Source organism: Oryctolagus cuniculus, chromosome 8, assembly GCF_964237555.1.
Source record: "Oryctolagus cuniculus chromosome 8, mOryCun1.1, whole genome shotgun sequence".
NCBI classification, from domain to species: domain Eukaryota; kingdom Metazoa; phylum Chordata; class Mammalia; order Lagomorpha; family Leporidae; genus Oryctolagus; species Oryctolagus cuniculus.
Window position 1 is genome coordinate 121,213,553 of NC_091439.1, and position 8,692 is coordinate 121,222,244.

At 40.3% G+C, this 8,692-nt stretch overlaps 1 pseudogene; it reads right to left on the reverse strand.

Annotated features, from left to right (window-relative positions):
* Positions 1-541: 541 nt before the first annotated feature.
* On the reverse strand, positions 542-3,523 carry LOC138843294 (DCN1-like protein 3 pseudogene; annotated as a pseudogene).
* Between the last annotated feature and the right edge of the window lie 5,169 nt (positions 3,524-8,692).

Here is an 8,692-nt window from a genome sequence, read left to right on the forward strand (position 1 = left end):
CAGCAGGTGAGTCTCAAGTAACTGCTCTTCTTGCTGCCGCGTGGGAGACCCGCATGGTGTTCCTGGTTCCCACCTCTGCCTTGGACCACTGCAGGCTGTTTCAGGGACTGGGGAGTGAGCCAGTGGGTGGGAGCACTCTCCCTCTTTTTTTGTGTGTGTTTCTCTGTGTCTCTGCCTCTCAAATAAATAGATAAAAGAAGATAAAATAAAATGGATTTTACACTTCAACATTTACAAATCATTTTTCATTATTGTAGAACTGTAGTTGCTATGGAAATATAAATTTAATCCTCACTTAAAGAAGCTAGAACACTACATCCCTAGTCTTTAGTGCTATAATATTTAATGATGTTCTGTCAAAGAATCTTCTGGAAAAAAATTAAGATTGTTTGAACCAAATAAATAAAGCACACCTAAAGGTATTTATATACAGCAATATTTTATACCCATTCATATGACTTCACATATATATATATATATATGACATTATGATTACGTAACTCTAAATGAAATTACCTAAGTGTGTGAATGTGGTTATTACTATTAATCTAGTTTCTCTCAGATTTGAGTATGTGGATGATTTCATTAAGTCCCAACAATTGTATTAAATAAACTCATAAAATGACAAAGTACTTGCTATTCAGTCAGTCAATAGAGTACACTGTTATTGATAAAATTTGGTCATTTTGTGATTCGCTTTGCTTTTTCTCCCACTCTCTCTGCCTCTATTCCCTCTTTTTCTGTCTTCATTGTTTTTAGGTAGATAATTTAGTCTAAATAGTTCTAGAACTATTCTTACAGATTTGGCTTCCTACATTTTTAGCAATTGGTTTTTTTATTTTTTTATTTTATGTTTTTACAGGCAGAGTGGACAGGGAGAGAGAGAGACGGAGAGAAAGGTCTTCCTTTGCCGTTGGTTCACCCTCCAATGGCCGCCGCGGCCGGCGCACCTCGCTGATCCAAAGGCAGGAGCCAGGTGCTTCTCCTGGTCTCCCATGGGGTGCAGGGCCCAAGCACCTGGGCCATCCTCCACTGCACTCCCTGGCCACAGCAGAGAGCTGGCCTGGAAGAGGGGCAACCAGGACAGAATCCGGTGCCCCGACCGGGACTAGAACCCGGTGTGCCGGCACCACAAGGTGGAGGATTATCCTAGTGAGCCGCGGCGCCAGCCGGTTTTAAACTGAGTGGTGATAGTAAAGGGAGAGACAGGAATTCTTACTACACTTTTCTCCTTTTTGGTGTTACTGTACTAATGTTCTAATTTTGCAAATAGTAACTTTGAAAAGTAATTTCAATTAATCAACCAATATAATTCAAATATACCATGTGGAGTACGTGGACATTCGAGGAGGCTTTGAAAAGTTCACGGAAAACGGAATATGAAGATAAGTTTATTCTGATGTAAAAACAGGGGAAGGACAGGAAGGTCTTGTGAACCTAAGCTGTCATCACATTACCCCAAAAGAGCCTGACACTCACAAGAAGAATAAGTCACTCCTGGAGTTCGGTGACAACCCTGGTGCAACTCCCAAATACACTGTGATATCTGTTTGGCAGAGTCCAGGCCAGGCCCAGGCTTCTGCACTTGCCAAACAGCTAATGATACACAAAGAAAAAAAAATCAAGCAGAGCGCCATGTCAGCTTTCCTGCAAGTCAACTGGCCAGCAGGCACTGTATGCGGACCACAAGGAACAGAAATTTTGGCTGGGAGGCAAATGACCAACAATACAACAAACAAACAAAGCCTTTTTACCTACAGCATGAAAATACAGAAACTACACCAAAGAAAGAAAATCTCCAAGAGGACCCCTTCCAGCAAAAGTGAGGGCGCATTGCTGTGTATCCATGCTTAAGTAGTTCTCAGTACAATTTGTCCCAGAAAATAAAAAAAAAAAATACAAAAACCCTGCTCACTTGACTGACAGGTGCAGCATGCTGATGGATAAACTCCACATTTACTGCAATATGTCAAAGAAGAAATGAGCAAGCAGTGAGGGGAATACAGTTTGGGATAAATTAGTTTGACTGGTCTTGCTCTCCAAGAGCAATTATGTGGCTAGAAATGAATGCAATATGGTTAACACTTAACACCGCGACTCAAATCAGTGTAAGGCTTCAACACTAATCATTACAGACTAAAATCAATGAGGCAAACAGCACTCCACTCAGTACAGACCTGCCCTGAGAAACAGAGATCTGGCACCAGGTTTTTCTGACTTCCCCATGTTAATTCAACCAGTCCCACTCTCTCCACTCAACCCCACACTCTCCCCAACAAAAAGTGGGGTGGGTGGGAGAGGGGACTAAAACATAATAGAGCACTTCAGAGTCCTTTCAGATACAAAGCAGAGAAATGTGTAAAACAGAAAACATCTGGATCTTCAGTGATTTCCAGAAAGATCTGATTCCGTGGTTGGTTGCAGGGCTGCAGGTGGATCCTTGCACAGACACTAAGTCTGCTCCTTGGGACGCAAACCCGGAGGCCCTGAGCTGAGCTGAGTACCTCTCCCTCCCTCTTGTCTTGTTCTTCACTCCGTTTCCCACTCCACAAGGTTAGGGAAGTGACTTGCGGAGGCCTCATCGTCACTGTAGTTGCTGCAGGAAGGACAAGCACCCGAGGGAAGTGAAGGAACAAGTCCCAGGTGTCCCCGGAGACACTCCTGAACCCCGAGGGGTTCTCTGTAAGGAAGTGTAGCCACTGGTCCAATGCTGGAAGGCGCGCGGGGCAACGGCTACTTCCCAATGCGGTGACCACTTTTCAGAGTCCAGGCCCAACTGAAATGTAAAGATACAGAAATCTTGAATTTATCTCCCTGTTTGGCTTCTGTTAAGAGGCAAGGGAACCATGCACAGATCCCATCAAGCTGTCTGCACTTATTGTTTTGCAGCTGTCAAAAAAAAAAAAAAAAAAAAAAAAAAAAAAAAAACACTTCCTTCCTGTGACTTTGCACATGTAGCTACCTAGAACTCCCAAGCCAAGAGAAGCACTCAAAATTCTGTGGGGTCATCACTTGTATGGGTCATCGCAAAAGTGTTCCACACCTTCTTTCTAATCGCCTCCTCCCACTGGTCCCCAAGCACCTGCACAGTTCTTCCAAACTCTACAAGGAAGACTCCTCCACACTGGCCTGGGATTCCTCCCGGGACACTGGCAGCTGGCAGACGGTCAGCCTCCGAATTCTTGGTGCATGGATGAGGATACCCGTACCTAGACTGCCACTGCTCTTCACAGTGGTCTACACCACACCTGGTGTGGAATTTGCTGCTGGATTCCAGTCTCCATTCTTGCTATGGGATTCTTGCACTTGGTGATGCACTGGCCCATGGTGCTGATGGCCCCCTCGAGGTTGAATACTCTTGCTGCTGCTGGCCCATTGGCCATCACCCAGAGGAGCCAGCCAATAGTTGCTGAAGAGTTTCCTGAAGTCAAACCCTTTCTGGAAATGGCAGAAGCCCAACAGGTGAACTCCCTAACATTCCTGCTTGGTTTCCAGGCTCCCTACCTCCACTGGCACTGCTTATTCTTCCATCACTGCCTCCACCTATTTTATATATATATATATATATATATATATATATATATACACACATATATATATATATAAGCTCTGGGAATTTTTATTAATCTTTGAACATCAGTTTTTTGACAGCAGTAATCATACGAATCCTAGCAATCAAAATCATCACAAGTCATTGCCCAACTCCTTCTTCCTAAAGCAATTAAAACCCTGTAAACACCTTGCAGAAGAGTAGCAGGTATCCACTGAGCATCTGAGCCATATTCGTGTTCTTCTGATTTCAGCCTGCATTTTCTCTTGAGTTTTCTGATTCGAGATCTATAGATGGCTGAGTGCTCATCTGTCCCAAGGTCTTTATAATGGATGAGGGTGCCCTAAAGTCTTGAGGCACTTTGCAGGCATCATTGGGGGCACCAGCGTTTACCTTTGCCTCCACATGCAAAAGCTGGTGGATGAAGGCATTTGCTTTTATGGATGAATGAGAACTGGGAAACAGCATCCATCTCTATTTCTCATATGCAGTAACATTCTCACACTCCCATATGCCAGGAGCAGGCTTGGACTCTCAGAAACACGGCTTACTCAGAAAAACTGATAACAAGGTTACTGCTCTTCAAAGATTACATGGCAGAATTTCTTGCTGCTGCCTTATTGCTCTATGAAGAGCATTGACCTACAAAGTAAACCAACTGTCAATAAAAAATTCAATCTTACAGGGACCAGAGTTTTGACACATTGGGTCAAACTGCTGCCAGTGATGCAGGTATCCCATATGGGTCCCAGATGCTCCACTTCTGATCCAGCTCCCTGCTAATGTGCCTGGGAAATTAGCAGAGAATGGCCCAGGTACTTGAACCCATGCCATCCAGTGGGAAGATTCAGATGAAGTTCCTGGCTTCTGGCTCCAGTCTGGCCCAGCCCTGGCTGTTGAGGTCATTTGGGGAGTGAGCCAGGCAATGGAAGATCTCTATCTCTGTGTCTCCCCACTCCCTCTATAACACTCTTCCAAATAAATAAACCTTTAAAAATTCCATCTTACATTGTTTCCTATGCAATTTTTTTTTTGACAGGCAGAGTGGACAGTGAGAGAGAGAAACAGAGAGAAAGGTCTTCCTTTTGCCGTTGGTTCACCCTCCAATGGCCACCACGGCTGGTGCGCTGTGGCCTGCGCACCGCACTGATCCGAAGCCAGGAGCCAGGTGCTTCTCCTGATCTTCTTGCAGGTGCAGGGCCCAAGCACTTGGGACATCCTCCACTGCCTTCCCAGGCCACAGCAGAGAGCTGGACTGGAAAGGAGCAACTGGGACAGAATCCGGTGCCCCAACTGGGACTAGAACCCGGGGTGCCAGCGTCACATGCAGAGGATTAGCCTATTGAGCCATGGTGCAGGCCATCCTATGCAATTAAACCAGCACTTCGTTATGCACTCCAAGAAAAAAAAAATAGAATACAGGGTTTCTGACCTTAACAAAAGCATGCTTTTATGGTGTAGAAATAGCTACCAAGTAGCTGTTATAAGACTCCAAAATGACAACACCACCATAAAATAGTAAAAGAGTACAGTATAAATCTTTTGAACAGTTTGATGTTTTCTATTTCTATTTTTAACTTATTCTCTAGTGAACACAATGCTCGATGGAATGGGCTCTGTATAATTATTCCTTTACGATTAACAAAGCAGCTAATAACATTAATTTATATTTCATAAATCATAGACTAGGTATCCTATCTCCCTTCTTAACAATTTTTACCGACTTTCTTGGTTAACTGAATCAAAAGGCATGCTCAACTTGACAATACCAGGAAGCCAGAGGAAGATTCTGCTTCCATTAACCTGTTAAACAATGTTCACCCATAAGCATTCAGTATTTCACTGTGTCCCAGACCCAGCTTGCTACAAGAAAAACAAACTGTTCAGCTCTTTTTGAATGCTTAGATCATATTTTTTAATCACTTAAAAATGTGGGTTTCTGTATGCTTCCTTGTATGAATATTTCCGAGTGCTAAGTCCTCTAAGTGCCAAAACGAGGGAATGGAACCTAAACAACCTCACGGCTCTGGTCTCGTCTCAGCAGACTGCTTTTTGATTTTTCCAGATTGTTACATCTGGTACATCTGGTACAGGGATTAGAGAAGAGAGACTTTCCATCAGGGGAAGTCCTTTTTTAGAAACACTGTGCTCTATCATTTGAGATCCTTGGTTCTTTCATGGATATTCAGGATTTCCCCATAATCTTGAATCAAATCCAATCATGTGATTTTTCTTAGAAAATGACTGTCTCCACTTTTTAATCAATATTTTCAAATTTATAAACATTTATGTTTGCAGTATTTTATTGTTGTCTTTAGGTCTGCTCTTGTATAAAAATGCCATGCATACAAAGAGTCTTCAAAGTTGGTGAAAACCACATATCATGAAAAAGCTGTCCATGGATTTTCAAACATTTTTGCACCAAAAAAACCTTGTATCTTTGAATTCCATTTTAAATGGTCTTCTTAGAGTCCCTTTGTACATCTCATGTTCTTTTGATTCCCCATTTTATATATTTCTGATTTTACTTTACTGTGAGACTAGTCAAAAGATTTCATTTTTCTATTTGATTTTCTCTTTTTTCTTTAGTAATTCCTTTTTAAATTTATGCTTCCTTTGTTGACTCTTTTTAACATGGTAAAATCTTGGTTCACTTATTTCCACTTCCTCAGGAATGAGTAGATGTATGATGATGTACATTTGGAGTTCAGATGCAAGAAACAAAAACTGTTTTGTTTGAGGATGAAACAAATTCCATAGAATTGATTGTTTAGAGATTTTGGAAGGCCTGCAGAAGTGGGTTTGATTCTGATCCAGAAATGACCCCAGAGGAGAACTTAAAATTGGCCAGTCAGAGGAAGCAGCGTCTTTGGTACATCAGGGGAAGAGAAACTGGGAAGCCATGCCTGGACATGCTGACTTCAGGAACACACTCCCCGAGCTTTGCTGCGCAAGTCAGGAAGTCGTTGTTGCTACATCTGCCTTGGAAGGAACACGGGCTCCCTTTCCTACCAGGAAAATCACCCACCTCAGCGGCAGGGAAAGGAAAGTGCTTCCCTCATTTTCATCTTCTGTATCTGCTGACCAACACGGAGGCCATGAGGCAGCTCCAGCTACTGAGCACTGGAAATGTGTCTACTCCAAACGCAGATGTGATCTCAGTTGACAAAACCAGATTCCAAAGTCGTAACGGAGAAGTGGAATGCAAAATATCCCAATTTTAAAGTCCAATGACATCATAGTTCTATTTTGAATAGATTCAACTTTGAATAGATTGGGTAGCATGCATCATTAAAATTAATTTCACATTTTCATTTTTACTTTTTGTATTGTTAAGTTTAAAAGATTCAAAATTACATAGGTGGTTCACATTTTATTTCTGTTGGACAGCACTGTTCCTGAACTCACTAACGTGTGTCTCTCAGCCAAACCAATTTCAGACCTAAACAATTAATTGTAAGGAAGTCATGTGAAAGTAGGATTTAACTTTTAAGTTATCGTCATCCAGACAGCCCTCCATGCCCAACTGGAAGCTAAAATGAATATCAAGCAACCTAAATATGTCTTGCATATAAAATATTTGTAAGGAAAAAGTTCAGGCAACATCTCATTAGGTGTAAAATTTATTTTTCTCATTGCAGCAATTATCAATAATATGTAGTCTTATTCTAATTTTGCTGTATTTTACTCAAAACTAGTCAGAAGACTTACTTTTTAATCTCTTACATTTTACATTTTTAATGTCCAAGAATTTGAATTTTTAAGTTTTCACTTTTTCCAGCTAACTTATTGCTAATTTTGTTTCTTATGTTGTGATCAAAAACAGTGCTCTACATGTTTTGCTATTAAGGCTTTCTCTGTGGTCAAGAGTACAGCCAGCTTTTGCCAAAAGCTCACAGGCATATAAAAGGAACAGATTTTTTCTGCTGTAGCATAAGAATATTAATTTGTATGTTGTTAATGTCTTTATTTGTCTTATTAAAACTGTCACAACTGTGGCTTTTTGCTTTGTTTCTGTTGTTTCATTTTGTTTTATTTTTGACTTGACAAATCTGTTAAAGACAAAGTTGTGTAAAATTCCTCAACTTTGCTAAAAATAACATATAATTAGGAGAAGTAAAACACTGAACAAATGAGCAAAATATAGGCTTATATGGGATAAGTATAGTTTAAAAGATAAAAATAGAAGCCATGCACGTTTAGCCTAAGGGAACATTTTGTCTATCACAATGAGAAAAAATACCATATAGAAGAAGACATTTTTCTGATTCTAAACATATGAGCACAATTTGGGGTTATAAAAGAGGGGAAGGAGCAGGAGCCCATGGGAGCAAATGAGCTGAGGACAGCCTGTGAGAACACAGGGAATGCGGCAAAGCTAATAATTCAGATTTCCTGGAATATGATTCGAACAGCAGTAAGAAAAGTAACGTTGAGGGTTTTTTCCTTCTATTGTTAAACATTTGCATTATTTCTTCTGGGAATCATATTTTATAATCCTTTCTTAGTTTTCAATTGGCTTTTCTTCTCAAGATCTTGTATTTTTTCATAATTAATATAACTGCTTCCCTCAAGTTTATTATTTCCTGTTTAGCCTATTATCTCCCCTCATCCTATATATAAAGACTCCTGTAAAGACTTACACTGAGAATAAGCATACCACTGTTGGTGACTTTGAAATAAATATGCTGTTGAAATAGTCTCAGAATTGAAAAGTTGGGACTTAATGGGGTTAATTGGGTGACATATTTGTGACACACAGACATTTCTATTGTTCACCATCTCAATTCACTCTCTACCTTATGACAGCATTTTACTTTATGATCTGCTCATATATACAGATCAGATGAAACATGTCTAAATATTTTAATTTCTGCCTTTTCTATATATTTTTTAATTCATCGTATATGTAATTTTCCTAACACTATTTTATTGAATAGTGTTCCTTTCCGAATGGTTTGTGACATCAGATACAGTTCTAAAATAAAGGTTCTATTCTTTGGAGGGTCTGTTTATACGATGCTAGATCTACATTTTCCTAATTATTTTGGCTTCTTATTATATATGCTTCATATGATATATATTATGGAATATACATTTTATTAGGTATATGATTACTTGATAGCATTATTCTCCCAGTAG